General features: G+C 43.9%; 18 non-coding genes across 18 annotated transcripts; all 18 read right to left on the reverse strand.

The window, feature by feature from the left end:
- Window positions 1-671: 671 nt before the first annotated feature.
- Window positions 672-742, reverse strand: trnag-gcc (transfer RNA glycine (anticodon GCC)). The gene has a single exon. It is a non-coding gene; the product is annotated as a tRNA-Gly (tRNA).
- Window positions 743-1,012: 270 nt separating this feature from the next.
- Window positions 1,013-1,083, reverse strand: trnag-ccc (transfer RNA glycine (anticodon CCC)). Its single transcript has one exon. It is a non-coding gene; the product is annotated as a tRNA-Gly (tRNA).
- Window positions 1,084-2,033: 950 nt separating this feature from the next.
- On the reverse strand, window positions 2,034-2,104 carry trnag-gcc (transfer RNA glycine (anticodon GCC)). Its single transcript has one exon. It is a non-coding gene; the product is annotated as a tRNA-Gly (tRNA).
- A 269-nt stretch (window positions 2,105-2,373) lies between these two features.
- Window positions 2,374-2,444, reverse strand: trnag-gcc (transfer RNA glycine (anticodon GCC)). The gene has a single exon. It is a non-coding gene; the product is annotated as a tRNA-Gly (tRNA).
- A 2,513-nt stretch (window positions 2,445-4,957) lies between these two features.
- trnag-gcc (transfer RNA glycine (anticodon GCC)) lies at window positions 4,958-5,028 on the reverse strand. The gene has a single exon. It is a non-coding gene; the product is annotated as a tRNA-Gly (tRNA).
- Window positions 5,029-6,302: 1,274 nt separating this feature from the next.
- trnag-ccc (transfer RNA glycine (anticodon CCC)) lies at window positions 6,303-6,373 on the reverse strand. Its single transcript has one exon. It is a non-coding gene; the product is annotated as a tRNA-Gly (tRNA).
- Window positions 6,374-7,660: 1,287 nt separating this feature from the next.
- On the reverse strand, window positions 7,661-7,731 carry trnag-gcc (transfer RNA glycine (anticodon GCC)). The gene has a single exon. It is a non-coding gene; the product is annotated as a tRNA-Gly (tRNA).
- A 266-nt stretch (window positions 7,732-7,997) lies between these two features.
- Window positions 7,998-8,068, reverse strand: trnag-gcc (transfer RNA glycine (anticodon GCC)). Its single transcript has one exon. It is a non-coding gene; the product is annotated as a tRNA-Gly (tRNA).
- A 611-nt stretch (window positions 8,069-8,679) lies between these two features.
- Window positions 8,680-8,750, reverse strand: trnag-ccc (transfer RNA glycine (anticodon CCC)). The gene has a single exon. It is a non-coding gene; the product is annotated as a tRNA-Gly (tRNA).
- Window positions 8,751-9,020: 270 nt separating this feature from the next.
- trnag-gcc (transfer RNA glycine (anticodon GCC)) lies at window positions 9,021-9,091 on the reverse strand. The gene has a single exon. It is a non-coding gene; the product is annotated as a tRNA-Gly (tRNA).
- Window positions 9,092-10,043: 952 nt separating this feature from the next.
- Window positions 10,044-10,114, reverse strand: trnag-gcc (transfer RNA glycine (anticodon GCC)). Its single transcript has one exon. It is a non-coding gene; the product is annotated as a tRNA-Gly (tRNA).
- Window positions 10,115-10,384: 270 nt separating this feature from the next.
- Window positions 10,385-10,455, reverse strand: trnag-gcc (transfer RNA glycine (anticodon GCC)). The gene has a single exon. It is a non-coding gene; the product is annotated as a tRNA-Gly (tRNA).
- A 933-nt stretch (window positions 10,456-11,388) lies between these two features.
- Window positions 11,389-11,459, reverse strand: trnag-ccc (transfer RNA glycine (anticodon CCC)). The gene has a single exon. It is a non-coding gene; the product is annotated as a tRNA-Gly (tRNA).
- Window positions 11,460-11,729: 270 nt separating this feature from the next.
- trnag-gcc (transfer RNA glycine (anticodon GCC)) lies at window positions 11,730-11,800 on the reverse strand. The gene has a single exon. It is a non-coding gene; the product is annotated as a tRNA-Gly (tRNA).
- Window positions 11,801-12,748: 948 nt separating this feature from the next.
- Window positions 12,749-12,819, reverse strand: trnag-gcc (transfer RNA glycine (anticodon GCC)). Its single transcript has one exon. It is a non-coding gene; the product is annotated as a tRNA-Gly (tRNA).
- Window positions 12,820-14,102: 1,283 nt separating this feature from the next.
- trnag-ccc (transfer RNA glycine (anticodon CCC)) lies at window positions 14,103-14,173 on the reverse strand. Its single transcript has one exon. It is a non-coding gene; the product is annotated as a tRNA-Gly (tRNA).
- A 269-nt stretch (window positions 14,174-14,442) lies between these two features.
- Window positions 14,443-14,513, reverse strand: trnag-gcc (transfer RNA glycine (anticodon GCC)). The gene has a single exon. It is a non-coding gene; the product is annotated as a tRNA-Gly (tRNA).
- A 1,269-nt stretch (window positions 14,514-15,782) lies between these two features.
- trnag-gcc (transfer RNA glycine (anticodon GCC)) lies at window positions 15,783-15,853 on the reverse strand. The gene has a single exon. It is a non-coding gene; the product is annotated as a tRNA-Gly (tRNA).
- Window positions 15,854-16,109: the final 256 nt, after the last annotated feature.

The raw sequence follows: 16,109 nt of genomic DNA on the forward strand, positions 1-16,109 counted from the left end.
GGAATCTGACCCAGGTCTCCCGCGTGGGAGGCGAGAATTCTACCACTGAACCACCAATGCTTGACGTGCCTTGATATGCCCCACTGAAAAAAATCAGTCTGCATGGCCACATTATGTTTTCACAAGTGTCAGCATAATGGTAATTTTATCCATTTTCCATCAAACAAGGATCACAGCCTCTTGGGCTGCCTAGTGCACCAAAAATCAAAATGGAGCTAACATGCATGACCGAAATCAAGAAGTTAACATCACCAGAAATGAACTGTTTGCCTTCACACATACATGCCCTTTTTGTGCAGAGACTAGTTTCGTATTGTAATAAAGCAAACATGCATTGGCTGGGAATCGGACCCAGGTCTCCCGCGTGGGAGGCGAGAATTCTACCACTGAACCACCAACGCTGGATGCGGTTCAAGTTCCACCACCGAAAAAAATTAGTCTGCATGGCCACATTATGTTTTCACAAGTGTCAGAAAAACGGTAATTTTTTCCGTATTCCATCAAACACGGATCACAGTCTCTTGACGTGCCTAGTGCACCAACAATCAAAATTTAGCTAACATGAATGGCTGAAATGTAGAAGTTAACATTACCAGAAATTAGTTGTTTGCCTTCACACAAACATGCCCCTTCTGTGCAAGGACATTTTCCGAATAGTGATAAAGGAAAGCTGCATTAGCCGGGAATCGGACCCGGGTCTCCCGCGTGGCAGGCGAGAATTCTACCACTGAACCACCAATGCTTGACGTGCCTTGATATGCCCCACTGAAAAAAATCAGTCTGCATGGCCACATTATGTTTTCACAAGTGTCAACATAATGGTAATTTTATCCTCTTTTCATCAAACAGGGATCACAGCCTCTTGGGCTGCCTAGTGCACCAAAAATCAAAATGGAGCTAACATGCATGACTGAAATCAAGAAGTTAACATCACCAGAAATGAACTGTTTGCCTTCACACATACATGCCCTTTTTGTGCAGAGACTAGTTTCAAATTGTAATAAAGCAAGCATGCATTGGCTGGGAATCGGACCCAGGTCTCCCGCGTGGGAGGCGAGAATTCTACCACTGAACCACCAATGCTTGACGTGCCTTAATATGCCCCACTGAAAAAAATCAGTCTGCATGGTCACATTATGTTTTCACAAGTGTCAAAAAAACGGTAATTTTATCCGTATTCCATCAAACACGGATCACAGTCTCTTGACGTGCCTAGTGCACCAACAATCAAAATTTAGCTAACATGAATGGCTGAAATGTAGAAGTTAACATTACCAGAAATTAGTTGTTTGCCTTCACACAAACATGCCCCTTCTGTGCAAGGACTACTTCCGAATAGTGGCAAAGGAAGGCTGCATTTGCCGGTAGTTGGACCCAGGTCTCTCGCGAGGCAGGCGAGAATTCTACCACTGAACCACCAATGCTTGACGTGCCTTCAATTGCCCCACTGAAAAAAATCATTCTGCATGGCCACATTTTGTTTTCACAAGTGTCAACATAATGGTAATTTTATCCTCTTTCCATCAAACAGGGATCACAGCCTCTTGGGCTGCCTAGTGCACCAAAAATCAAAATGGAACTAACATGCATGACTGAAATCAAGCAGTTAACATCACCAGAAATGAGCTTTTTGCCTTCACAGAAACATGCCCTTTTTGTGCAGAGACTAGTTTTGAATTGTAATGAAGCAAACATGCATTGGCTGGGAATCGGACCCAGGTCTCCCGCGTGGGAGGCGAGAATTCTACCACTGAACCACCAACGCTGGATAAGGTTCAAGTTCCACCACCGAAAAAAATCAGTCTGCATGGCCACATTATGTTTTCACAAGTGTCAGAAAAACGGTAATTTTTCCGTATTCCATCAAACACGGATCACAGTCTCTTGACGTGCCTAGTGCACCAACAATCAAAATTTAGCTAACATGAATGGCTGAAATGTAGAAGTTAACATTACCAGAATTAGTTGTTTGCCTTCACACAAACATGCCCCTTCTGTGCAAGGACTTTTTCCGAATAGTGATAAAGGAAAGCTGCATTAGCCGGGAATCGGACCCGGGTCTCCCGCGTGGCAGGCGAGAATTCTACCACTGAACCACCAATGCTTGACGTGCCTTAATATGCCCCACTGAAAAAAATCAGTCTGCATGGTCACATTATGTTTTCACAAGTGTCAGAAAAACGGTAATTTTATCCGTATTCCATCAAACACGGATCACAGTCTCTTGACGTGCCTAGTGCACCAACAATCAAAATTTAGCTAACATGAATGGCTGAAATGTAGAAGTTAACATTACCAGAAATTAGTTGTTTGCCTTCACACAAACATGCCCCTCTGTGCAAGGACATTTTCCGAATAGTGATAAAGGAAAGCTGCATTAGCCGGGAATCGGACCCGGGTCTCCCGCGTGGCAGGCGAGAATTCTACCACTGAACCACCAATGCTTGAAGTGCCTTGATATGCCCCACTGAAAAAATCAGTCTGCATGGCCACATTATGTTTTCACAAGTGTCAACATAATGGTAATTTTATCCTCTTTTCATCAAACAGGGATCACAGCCTCTTGGCTGCCTAGTGCACCAAAAATCAAAATGGAGCTAACATGCATGACTGAAATCAAGCAGTTAACATCACCAGAAATGAGCTTTTTGCCTTCACACAAACATGCCCTTTTTGTGCAGAGACTAGTTTTGAATTGTAATGAAGCAAACATGCATTGGCTGGGAATCGGACCCAGGTCTCCCGCGTGGGAGGCGAGAATTCTACCACTGAACCACCAACGCTGGATAAGGTTCAAGTTCCACCACCGAAAAAAATCAGTCTGCATGGCCACATTATGTTTTCACAAGTGTCAGAAAAACGGTAATTTTTTCCGTATCCCTTTAAACACGGATCACAGTCTCTTAGACTTAGACTTAGACTTAGACTTAGACTTAGCTTTATTAATCCCTTTGGGATGACTCCCGCAAGGAAATTAAAGTTACCAGCATCCGATACAGCATATGAAGGAGAAAAAATAAGAATACAATAAACACAAAGTAATACAATGATGCACAGGACAACACACAGTACATGTGGTTACATGAAGGGATTATTTGAGGTGACTGGGGTGGGGGGGTGAAGAAACACAAAAAGAAGGTCCCCGAGGCAGTCATTTGGAGGGGGTAAGGATAGGACGGGGTGTGTATGTGAGTATGTGTGTGTGTGTGTGTGTGTGTGTGTGTGTGTGTGTGTGTGTGTGTGTGTGTGTGTGTGATAAGGTGTGAGGCGGCAGACTGTCTGTGTTGTTGTTACAGAGAGTTCAGTTCAGTTGGCCTTGTCCTTGGGGAGAAAAGACAGCACAGGAGGAGAGGCCAGCTGCAGGTTGTTTTCCCGAACGGGGGAAGGGGTGGGGGGTGGGGGGGTGCAAAAAAGGACAGTTAGTTTAAATCCAATTTAGGTCGATTCGGTGGTGTTTGTCCGAATCTGTGTCCATCAAATTCTCTCATCCTCAGCGTCATCCATGCATCCAATTTATGTATTGTTTTTGACAGTTCCCCTATCTTCATTGTCAGTCCGGTGGTTGCACAAAGCAGGTCCACTGACTGAGCCCCGATGGCATCCATCCATCTCTGCGCTTCCACAGCCCGGTCTGAGATGTTATGAGACAGTTCACGGTCTGATCAGCCCTCTGATGTAAAACCTTCAGCTCCTCGTCCAATACATTCAAACCTTTTTTAATTCCCCAGACAGCATTGAGGCAAATTTAGTGGCTGCTGCCCTACCAATTTCACGATGATTCAGGAAGATTCCAAGTCCCATAAAACCTCCCAGCAGAATTCCAATTATCCACAAATCTTCTACAGCTCCCACGTTCAGAACATCCAAGCAGACCGCTCGCCAATTCTCCCAAGAATCGCGAGCGTAGCCCGCAGCGTATGTTCCACCCGGTGAAGCGCACTTGGGTGAGAAAAACTTTCCAATAGCGCTGAGTGACCGCATGATCAATTCCATTTCGAAGTTTCCAAGAAAACAGCAGGCAGGTGGAGAGAGAAAGAAAGTCTCCACACAACAAAGTAGACAAAATAGGAGATAGTAGGGGAGAGTAGGAGAGAGACTGCACTCGAGTATGTAAAAAAGAGCTAGAAAACCCTTGACGTGCCTAGTGCACCAACAATTAAAATTTAGCTACAATGAATGGCTGAAATGTAGAACTTAACATTACCAGAAATTAGTTGTTTGCCTTCACACAAAAATGCCCCTTTGTGCAAGGACTACTTCCGAATAGTGGCAAAGGAAGGCTGCATTTGCCGGTAGTTGGACCCGGGTCTCCCGCGAGGCAGGCGAGAATTCTACCACTGAACCACCAATGCTTGACGTGCCTTCAATTGCCCCACTGAAAAAATCATTCTGCATGGCCACATTATGTTTTCACAAGTGTCAACATAATGGTAATTTTATCCTCTTTCCATCAAACAGGGATCACAGCCTCTTGGGCTGCCTAGTGCACCAAAAATCAAAATGGAACTAACATGCATGACTGAAATCAAGCAGTTAACATCACCAGAAATGAGCTTTTTGCCTTCACACAAACATGCCCTTTTTGTGCAGAGACTAGTTTTGAATGTAATGAAGCAAACATGCATTGGCTGGGAATCGGACCCAGGTCTCCCGCGTGGGAGGCGAGAATTCTACCACTGAACCACCAACGCTGGATAAGGTTCAGTTCCACCACCGAAAAAAATCAGTCTGCATGGCACATTATGTTTTCACAAGTGTCAGAAAAACGGTAATTTTTTCCGTATTCCATCAAACACGGATCACAGTCTCTTGACGTGCCTAGTGCACCAACAATCAAATTTAGCTAACATGAATGGCTGAAATGTAGAAGTTAACATTACCAGAAATTAGTTGTTTGCCTTCACCCAAACATGCCCTTCTGTGCAAGGACTTTTTCCGAATAGTGATAAAGGAAAGCTGCATTAGCCGGGAATCGGACCCGGGTCTCCCGCGTGGCAGGCGAGAATTCTACCACTGAACCACCAATGCTTGACGTGCCTTAATATGCCCCACTGAAAAAAATCAGTCTGCATGGCCACATTATGTTTTCACAAGTGTCAGAAAAACGGTAATTTTATCCGTATTCCATCAAACACGGATCACAGTCTCTTGACGTGCCTAGTGCACCAACAATCAAATTTAGCTAACATGAATGGCTGAAATGTAGAAGTTACATTACCAGAAATTAGTTGTTTGCCTTCACACAAAATGCCCCTTCTGTGCAAGGACTTTCCGAATAGTGATAAAGGAAAGCTGCATTGCCGGAATCGGACCCGGGTCTCCCGCGTGGCAGGCGAGAATTCTACCACTGAACCACCAATGCTTGACGTGCCTTGATATGCCCACTGAAAAAATCAGTCTGCATGGCCACATTATGTTTTCACAAGTGTCAACATAATGGTAATTTTATCCTCTTTCCATCAAACAGGGATCACAGCCTCTTGGCTGCCTAGTGCACCAAAATCAAAATGGAGCTAACATGCATGACTGAAATCAGAAGTTAACATCACCAGAAATGACTGTTTGCCTTCACACAACATGCCCTTTTTGTGCAGAGACTAGTTTGAATTGTAATAAGCAAGCATGCATTGGCTGGGAATCGGACCCAGGTCTCCCGCGTGGGAGGCGTGAATTCTACCACTGAACCACCAACGCTGGATAAGATTCAAGTTCCACCACCGAAAAAAATCAGTCTGCATGGCCACATTATGTTTTCACAAGTGTCAGAAAAACGGTAATTTTTTCCGTATCCCTTTAACACGGATCACAGTCTCTTGACGTGCCTAGTGCACCAACAATTAAAATTTAGCTACAATGAATGGCTGAAATGTAGAACTTAACATTACCAGAAATTAGTTGTTTGCCTTCACACAAAAATGCCCCTTTTGTGCAAGGACTACTTCCGAATAGTGGCAAAGGAAGGCTGCATTTGCCGGTAGTTGGACCCGGGTCTCCCGCGAGGCAGGCGAGAATTCTACCACTGAACCACCAATGCTTGACGTGCCTTGAATTGCCCCACTGAAAAAAATCATTCTGCATGGCCACATTATGTTTTCACAAGTGTCAAATAATGGTAATTTTATCCTCTTTCCATCAAACAGGGATCACAGCCTCTTGGGCTGCCTAGTGCACCAAAAATCAAAATGGAACTAACATGCGTGACTGAAATCAAGCAGTTAACATCACCAGAAATGAGCTTTTTGCCTTCACACAAACATGCACTTTTTGTGCAGAGACTAGTTTGAATTGTAATGAAGCAAACATGCATTGGCTGGGAATCGGACCCAGGTCTCCCGCGTGGGAGGCGAGAATTCTACCACTGAACCACCAATGCTTGACGTGCCTTAATATGCCCCACTGAAAAAAATCAGTCTGCATGGTCACATTATGTTTTCACAAGTGTCAAAAAAACGGTAATTTTATCCGTATTCCATCAAACACGGATCACAGTCTCTTGACGTGCCTAGTGCACCAACAATCAAAATTTAGCTACATGAATGGCTGAAATGTAGAAGTTAACATTACCAGAAATTAGTTGTTTGCCTTCACACAACATGCCCCTTCTGTGCAAGGACATTTTCCGAATAGTGATAAAGGAAAGCTGCATTAGCCGGAATCGGACCCGGGTCTCCCGCGCGGCAGGCGAGAATTCTACCACTGAACCACCAACGCTGGATAAGATTCAAGTTCACCACCGAAAAAATCAGTCTGCATGGCCACATTATGTTTTCACAAGTGTCAGAAAAACGGTAATTTTTTCCGTATCCCTTTAAACACGGATCACAGTCTCTTGACGTGCCTAGTGCACCAACAATTAAAATTTAGCTACAATGAATGGCTGAAATGTAGAACTTAACATTACCAGAAATTAGTTGTTTGCCTTCACACAAAAATGCCCCTTTTGTGCAAGGACTACTTCCGAATAGTGGCAAAGGAAGGCTGCATTTGCCGGTAGTTGGACCCAGGTCTCCCGCGAGGCAGGCGAGAATTCTACCACTGAACCACCAATGCTTGACGTGCCTTCAATTGCCCCACTGAAAAAAATCATTCTGCATGGCCACATTATGTTTTCACAAGTGTCAACTTAATGGTAATTTTATCCTCTTTCCATCAAACAGGGATCACAGCCTCTTGGGCTGCCTAGTGCACCAAAAATCAAAATGGAACTAACATGCATGACTGAAATCAAGCAGTTAACATCACCAGAAATGAGCTTTTTGCCTTCACAGAAACATGCCCTTTTTGTGCAGAGACTAGTTTTGAATTGTAATGAAGCAAACATGCATTGGCTGGGAATCGGACCCAGGTCTCCCGCGTGGGAGGCGAGAATTCTACCACTGAACCACCAACGCTGGATAAGGTTCAAGTTCCACCACCGAAAAAAATCAGTCTGCATGGCCACATTATGTTTTCACAAGTGTCAGAAAAACGGTAATTTTTTCCGTATCCATCAAACACGGATCACAGTCTCTTGACGTGCCTAGTGCACCAACAATCAAAATTTAGCTAACATGAATGGCTGAAATGTAGAAGTTAACATTACCAGAAATTAGTTGTTTGCCTTCACACAAACATGCCCCTTCTGTGCAAGGACATTTTCCGAATAGTGATAAAGGAAAGCTGCATTAGCCGGGAATCGGACCCGGGTCTCCCGCGTGGCAGGCGAGAATTCTACCACTGAACCACCAATGCTTGACGTGCCTTATATGCCCCACTGAAAAAAATCAGTCTGCATGGCCACATTATGTTTTCACAAGTGTCAAAAAACGGTAATTTTATCCGTATTCCATCAAACACGGATCACAGTCTCTTGACGTGCCTAGTGCACCAACAATCAAAATTAGCTAACATGAATGGCTGAAATGTAGAAGTTAACATTACCAGAAATTAGTTGTTTGCCTTCACACAAACATGCCCCTTCTGTGCAAGGACATTTTCGAATAGTGATAAAGGAAAGCTGCATTAGCCGGGAATCGGACCCGGGTCTCCCGCGTGGCAGGCGAGAATTCTACCACTGAACCACCAACGCTGGATAAGATTCAAGTTCCACCACCGAAAAAAATCAGTCTGCATGGCCACATTATGTTTTCACAAGTGTCAGAAAAACGGTAATTTTTTCCGTATCCCTTTAAACACGGATCACAGTCTCTTGACGTGCCTAGTGCACCAACAATTAAAATTTAGCTACAATGAATGGCTGAAATGTAGAACTTAACATTACCAGAAATTAGTTGTTTGCCTTCACACAAAAATGCCCCTTTTGTGCAAGGACTACTTCCGAATAGTGGCAAAGGAAGGCTGCATTTGCCGGTAGTTGGACCCGGGTCTCCCGCGAGGCAGGCGAGAATTCTACCACTGAACCACCAATGCTTGACGTGCCTTGAATTGCCCCACTGAAAAAAATCATTCTGCATGGCCACATTATGTTTTCACAAGTGTCAACATAATGGTAATTTTATCCTCTTTCCATCAAACAGGGATCACAGCCTCTTGGGCTGCCTAGTGCACCAAAAATCAAAATGGAACTAACATGCATGACTGAAATCAAGCAGTTAACATCACCAGAAATGAGCTTTTTGCCTTCACACAAACATGCACTTTTTGTGCAGAGACTAGTTTTGAATTGTAATGAAGCAAACATGCATTGGCTGGGAATCGGACCCAGGTCTCCCGCGTGGGAGGCGAGAATTCTACCACTGAACCACCAATGCTTGACGTGCCTTAATATGCCCCACTGAAAAAAATCAGTCTGCATGGTCACATTATGTTTTCACAAGTGTCAAAAAAACGGTAATTTTATCCGTATTCCATCAAACACGGATCACAGTCTCTTGACGTGCCTAGTGCACCAACAATCAAAATTTAGCTAACATGAATGGCTGAAATGTAGAAGTTAACATTACCAGAAATTAGTTGTTTGCCTTCACACAAACATGCCCCTTCTGTGCAAGGACATTTTCCGAATAGTGATAAAGGAAAGCTGCATTAGCCGGGAATCGGACCCGGGTCTCCCGCGTGGCAGGCGAGAATTCTACCACTGAACCACCAACGCTGGATAAGATTCAAGTTCCACCACCGAAAAAAATCAGTCTGCATGGCCACATTATGTTTTCACAAGTGTCAGAAAAACGGTAATTTTTTCCGTATCCCTTTAAACACGGATCACAGTCTCTTGACGTGCCTAGTGCACCAACAATTAAAATTTAGCTACAATGAATGGCTGAAATGTAGAACTTAACATTACCAGAAATTAGTTGTTTGCCTTCACACAAAAATGCTCCTTTTGTGCAAGGACTACTTCCGAATCGTGGCAAAGGAAGGCTGCATTTGCCGGTAGTTGGACCCGGGTCTCCCGCGAGGCAGGCGAGAATTCTACCACTGAACCACCAATGCTTGACGTGCCTTGAATTGCCCCACTGAAAAAAATCATTCTGCATGGCCACATTATGTTTTCACAAGTGTCAACATAATGGTAATTTTATCCTCTTTCCATCAAACAGGGATCACAGCCTCTTGGGCTCCCTAGTGCACCAAAAATCAAAATGGAACTAACATGCATGACTGAAATCAAGCAGTTAACATCACCAGAAATGAGCTTTTTGCCTTCACAGAAACATGCCCTTTTTGTGCAGAGACTAGTTTTGAATTGTAATGAAGCAAACATGCATTGGCTGGGAATCGGACCCAGGTCTCCCGCGTGGGAGGCGAGAATTCTACCACTGAACCACCAACGCTGGATAAGGTTCAAGTTCCACCACCGAAAAAAATCAGTCTGCATGGCCACATTATGTTTTCACAAGTGTCAGAAAAACGGTAATTTTTTCCGTATTCCATCAAACACGGATCACAGTCTCTTGACGTGCCTAGTGCACCAACAATCAAAATTTAGCTAACATGAATGGCTGAAATGTAGAAGTTAACATTACCAGAAATTAGTTGTTTGCCTTCACACAAACATGCCCCTTCTGTGCAAGGACTTTTTCCGAATAGTGATAAAGGAAAGCTGCATTAGCCGGGAATCGGACCCGGGTCTCCCGCGTGGCAGGCGAGAATTCTACCACTGAACCACCAATGCTTGACGTGCCTTAATATGCCCCACTGAAAAAAATCAGTCTGCATGGTCACATTATGTTTTCACAAGTGTCAGAAAAACGGTAATTTTATCCGTATTCCATCAAACACGGATCACAGTCTCTTGACGTGCCTAGTGCACCAACAATCAAAATTTAGCTAACATGAATGGCTGAAATGTAGAAGTTAACATTACCAGAAATTAGTTGTTTGCCTTCACACAAACATGCCCCTTCTGTGCAAGGACATTTTCCGAATAGTGATAAAGGAAAGCTGCATTAGCCGGGAATCGGACCCGGGTCTCCCGCGTGGCAGGCGAGAATTCTACCACTGAACCACCAATGCTTGACGTGCCTTGATATGCCCCACTGAAAAAAATCAGTCTGCATGGCCACATTATGTTTTCACAAGTGTCAACATAATGGTAATTTTATCCTCTTTTCATCAAACAGGGATCACAGCCTCTTGGGCTGCCTAGTGCACCAAAAATCAAAATGGAGCTAACATGCATGACTGAAATCAAGAAGTTAACATCACCAGAAATGAACTGTTTGCCTTCACACATACATGCCCTTTTTGTGCAGAGACTAGTTTCGAATTGTAATAAAGCAAGCATGCATTGGCTGGGAATCGTACCCAGGTCTCCCGTGTGGGAGGCAAGAATTCTACCACTGAACCACCAACGCTGGATAAGATTCAAGTTCCACCACCGGAAAAATCAGTCTGCATGGCCACATTATGTTTTCACAAGTGTCAGAAAAACGGTAATTTTTTCCGTATCCCTTTAAACACGTGCCTAGTGCACCAACAATTAAAATTTAGCTACAATGAATGGCTGAAATGTAGAACTTAACATTACCAGAAATTAGTTGTTTGCCTTCACACAAAAATGCCCCTTTTGTGCAAGGACTACTTCCGAATAGTGGCAAAGGAAGGCTGCATTTGCCGGTAGTTGGACCCGGGTCTCCCGCGAGGCAGGCGAGAATTCTACCACTGAACCACCAATGCTTGACGTGCCTTGAATTGCCCCACTGAAAAAAATCATTCTGCATGGCCACATTATGTTTTCACAAGTGTCAACATAATGGTAATTTTATCCTCTTTCCATCAAACAGGGATCACAGCCTCTTGGGCTGCCTAGTGCACCAAAAATCAAAATGGAACTAACATGCATGACTGAAATCAAGCAGTTAACATCACCAGAAATGAGCTTTTTGCCTTCACACAAACATGCACTTTTTGTGCAGAGACTAGTTTTGAATTGTAATGAAGCAAACATGCATTGGCTGGGAATCGGACCCAGGTCTCCCGCGTGGGAGGCGAGAATTCTACCACTGAACCACCAATGCTTGACGTGCCTTAATATGCCCCACTGAAAAAAATCAGTCTGCATGGTCACATTATGTTTTCACAAGTGTCAAAAAAACGGTAATTTTATCCGTATTCCATCAAACACGGATCACAGTCTCTTGACGTGCCTAGTGCACCAACAATCAAAATTTAGCTAACATGAATGGCTGAAATGTAGAAGTTAACATTACCAGAAATTAGTTGTTTGCCTTCACACAAACATGCCCCTTCTGTGCAAGGACATTTTCCGAATAGTGATAAAGGAAAGCTGCATTAGCCGGGAATCGGACCCGGGTCTCCCGCGTGGCAGGCGAGAATTCTACCACTGAACCACCAACGCTGGATAAGATTCAAGTTCCACCACCGAAAAAAATCAGTCTGCATGGCCACATTATGTTTTCACAAGTGTCAGAAAAACGGTAATTTTTTCCGTATCCCTTTAAACACGGATCACAGTCTCTTGACGTGCCTAGTGCACCAACAATTAAAATTTAGCTACAATGAATGGCTGAAATGTAGAACTTAACATTACCAGAAATTAGTTGTTTGCCTTCACACAAAATGCCCCTTTTGTGCAAGGACTACTTCCGAATAGTGGCAAAGGAAGGCTGCATTTGCCGGTAGTTGGACCCGGGTCTCCCGCGAGGCAGGCGAGAATTCTACCACTGAACCACCAATGCTTGACGTGCCTTGAATGCCCCACTGAAAAAAATCATTCTGCATGGCCACATTATGTTTTCACAAGTGTCAACATAATGGTAATTTTATCCTCTTTCCATCAAACAGGGATCACAGCCTCTTGGGCTCCTAGTGCACCAAAAATCAAAATGGAACTAACATGCATGACTGAAATCAAGCAGTTAACATCACCAGAAATGAGCTTTTTGCCTTCACAGAAACATGCCCTTTTTGTGCAGAGACTAGTTTTGAATTGTAATGAAGCAAACATGCATTGGCTGGGAATCGGACCCAGGTCTCCCGCGTGGGAGGCGAGAATTCTACCACTGAACCACCAACGCTGGATAAGGTTCAAGTTCCACCACCGAAAAAAATCAGTCTGCATGGCCACATTATGTTTTCACAAGTGTCAGAAAAACGGTAATTTTTTCCGTATTCCATCAAACACGGATCACAGTCTCTTGACGTGCCTAGTGCACCAACAATCAAAATTTAGCTAACATGAATGGCTGAAATGTAGAAGTTAACATTACCAGAAATTAGTTGTTTGCCTTCACACAAACATGCCCCTTCTGTGCAAGGACTTTTCCGAATAGTGATAAAGGAAAGCTGCATTAGCCGGGAATCGGACCCGGGTCTCCCGCGTGGCAGGCGAGAATTCTACCACTGAACCACCAATGCTTGACGTGCCTTAATATGCCCCACTGAAAAAAATCAGTCTGCATGGCCACATTATGTTTTCACAAGTGTCAGAAAAACGGTAATTTTATCCGTATTCCATCAAACACGGATCACAGTCTCTTGACGTGCCTAGTGCACCAACAATCAAAATTAGCTAACATGAATGGCTGAAATGTAGAAGTTAACATTACCAGAAATTAGTTGTTTGCCTTCACACAAACATGCCCCTTCTGTGCAAGGACATTTTCCGAATAGTGATAAGGAAAGCTGCATTAGCCGGAATCGGACCCGGGTCTCCCGCGTGGCAGGCGAGAATTCTACCACTGAACCACCAATGCTTGACGTGCCTTGATATGCCCCACTGAAAAAAATCAGTCTGCATGGCCACATTATGTTTTCACAAGTGTCAACATAATGGTAATTTTATCCTCTTTTCATCAAACAGGGATCACAGCCTCTTGGGCTGCCTAGTGCACCAAAAATCAAAATGGAGCTAACATGCATGACTGAAATCAGAAGTTAACATCACCAGAAATGAACTGTTTGCCTTCACACATACATGCCCTTTTTGTGCAGAGACTAGTTTCGAATTGTAATAAAGCAAGCATGCATTGCTGGGAATCGGACCCAGGTCTCCCGCGTGGGAGGCGAGAATTCTACCACTGAACCACCAACGCTGGATAAGATTCAAGTTCCACCACCGAAAAAAATCAGTCTGCATGGCCACATTATGTTTTCACAAGTGTCAGAAAAACGGTAATTTTTTCCGTATCCCTTTAAACACGGATCACAGTCTCTTGACCTAGTGCACCAACAATTAAAATTTAGCTACAATGAATGGCTGAAATGTAGAACTTAACATTACCAGAAATTAGTTGTTTGCCTTCACACAAAAATGCCCCTTTTGTGCAAGGACTACTTCCGAATAGTGGCAAAGGAAGGCTGCATTTGCCGGTAGTTGGACCCGGGTCTCCCGCGAGGCAGGCGAGAATTCTACCACTGAACCACCAATGCTTGACGTGCCTTGAATTGCCCCACTGAAAAAAATCATTCTGCATGGCCACATTATGTTTTCACAAGTGTCAACATAATGGTAATTTTATCCTCTTTCCATCAAACAGGGATCACAGCCTCTTGGCTGCCTAGTGCACCAAAAATCAAAATGGAACTAACATGCATGACTGAAATCAAGCAGTTAACATCACCAGAAATGAGCTTTTTGCCTTCACACAAACATGCACTTTTTGTGCAGAGACTAGTTTTGAATTGTAATGAAGCAAACATGCATTGGCTGGGAATCGGACCCAGGTCTCCCGCGTGGGAGGCGAGAATTCTACCACTGAACCACCAATGCTTGACGTGCCTTAATATGCCCACTGAAAAAAATCAGTCTGCATGGTCACATTATGTTTTCACAAGTGTCAAAAAAACGGTAATTTTATCCGTATTCCATCAAACACGGATCACAGTCTCTTGACGTGCCTAGTGCACCAACAATCAAAATTTAGCTAACATGAATGGCTGAAATGTAGAAGTTAACATTACCAGAAATTAGTTGTTTGCCTTCACACAAACATGCCCCTTCTGTGCAAGGACATTTTCCGAATAGTGATAAAGGAAAGCTGCATTAGCCGGGAATCGGACCCGGGTCTCCCGCGTGGCAGGCGAGAATTCTACCACTGAACCACCAACGCTGGATAAGATTCAAGTTCCCCCCGAAAAAAATCAGTCTGCATGGCCACATTATGTTTTCACAAGTGTCAGAAAAACGGTAATTTTTTCCGTATCCCTTTAAACACGGATCACAGTCTCTTGACGTGCCTAGTGCACCAACAATTAAAATTTAGCTACATGAATGGCTGAAATGTAGAATTAACATTACCAGAAATTATTGTTTGCCTTCACACAAAATGCCCCTTTTGTGCAAGGACTACTTCCGAATAGTGGCAAAGGAAGGCTGCATTGCCGGAATTGGACCCAGGTCTCCCGCGTGGCAGGCGAGAATTCTACCACTGAACCACCAATGCTTGACGTGCCTTCAATTGCCCCACTGAAAAAAATCAGTCTGCATGGCCACATTATGTTTTCACAAGTGTCAACATAATGGTAATTTTATCCTCTTTCCATCAAACAGGGATCACAGCCTCTTGGGCTGCCTAGTGCACCAAAATCAAAATGGAACTAACATGCATGACTGAAATCAAGAAGTTAACATCACCAGAAATGAGCGTTTTGCCTTCACAAACATGCCCTTTTTTGTGCAGAGACTAGTTTTGAATTGTAATGAAGCAAACATGCATTGGCTGGGAATCGGACCCAGGTCTCCCGCGTGGGAGGCGAGAATTCTACCACTGAACCACCAACGCTGGATAAGGTTCAAGTTCCACCACCGAAAAAATCAGTCTGCATGGCCACATTATGTTTTCACAAGTGTCAGAAAACGGTAATTTTTTCCGTATTCCATCAAACACGGATCACAGTCTCTTGACGTGCCTAGTGCACCAAAATCAAATTAGCTAACATGAATGGCTGAAATGTAGAAGTTAACATTACCAGAATTAGTTGTTTGCCTTCACACAAACATGCCCCTTCTGTGCAAGGACTTTTCCGAATAGTGAATAGGCAAGCTGCATTAGCCGGGAATCGGACCCGGGTCCCCGCGTGGCAGGCGAGAATTCTACCACTGAACCACCATGCTTGACGTGCCTTGATATGCCCCACTGAAAAAAATCAGTCTGCATGGCCACATTATGTTTTCACAAGTGTCAACATAATGGTAATTTTATCCTCTTCCATCAAACGGGATCACAGCCTCTTGGGCTGCCTAGTGCACCAAAAATCAAAATGGAGCTAACATGCATGACTGAAATGTAGAAGTTAACATCACCAGAAATGAGTTTTTGCCTTCACACAAACATGCCCTTTTTGTGCAAGGACTAGTTTTGAATTGGATAAAGCAAACATGCATTGGCTGGGAATCGGACCCAGGTCTCCCGCGTGGCAGGCGAGAATTCTACCACTGAACCACCAATGCTTGACGTGCCTTATATGCCCCACTGAAAAAAAAGTCTGCATGGTCACATTATGTTTTCACAAGTGTCAACAAAACGGTAATTTTATCCGTATTCCATCAAACACGGATCACAGTCTCTTGACGTGCCTAGTGCACCAAAATCAAAATTAGCTAACATGCATGGCTGAAATGTAGAAGTTAACATACCAGAAATAGTTGTTTGCCTTCACACAAACATGCCCCTTCTGTGCAAGGACATTTTTCCGAATAGTGATAA

This window comes from Etheostoma spectabile, unplaced genomic scaffold, assembly GCF_008692095.1.
Source record: "Etheostoma spectabile isolate EspeVRDwgs_2016 unplaced genomic scaffold, UIUC_Espe_1.0 scaffold00018859, whole genome shotgun sequence".
Taxonomy (NCBI): domain Eukaryota; kingdom Metazoa; phylum Chordata; class Actinopteri; order Perciformes; family Percidae; genus Etheostoma; species Etheostoma spectabile.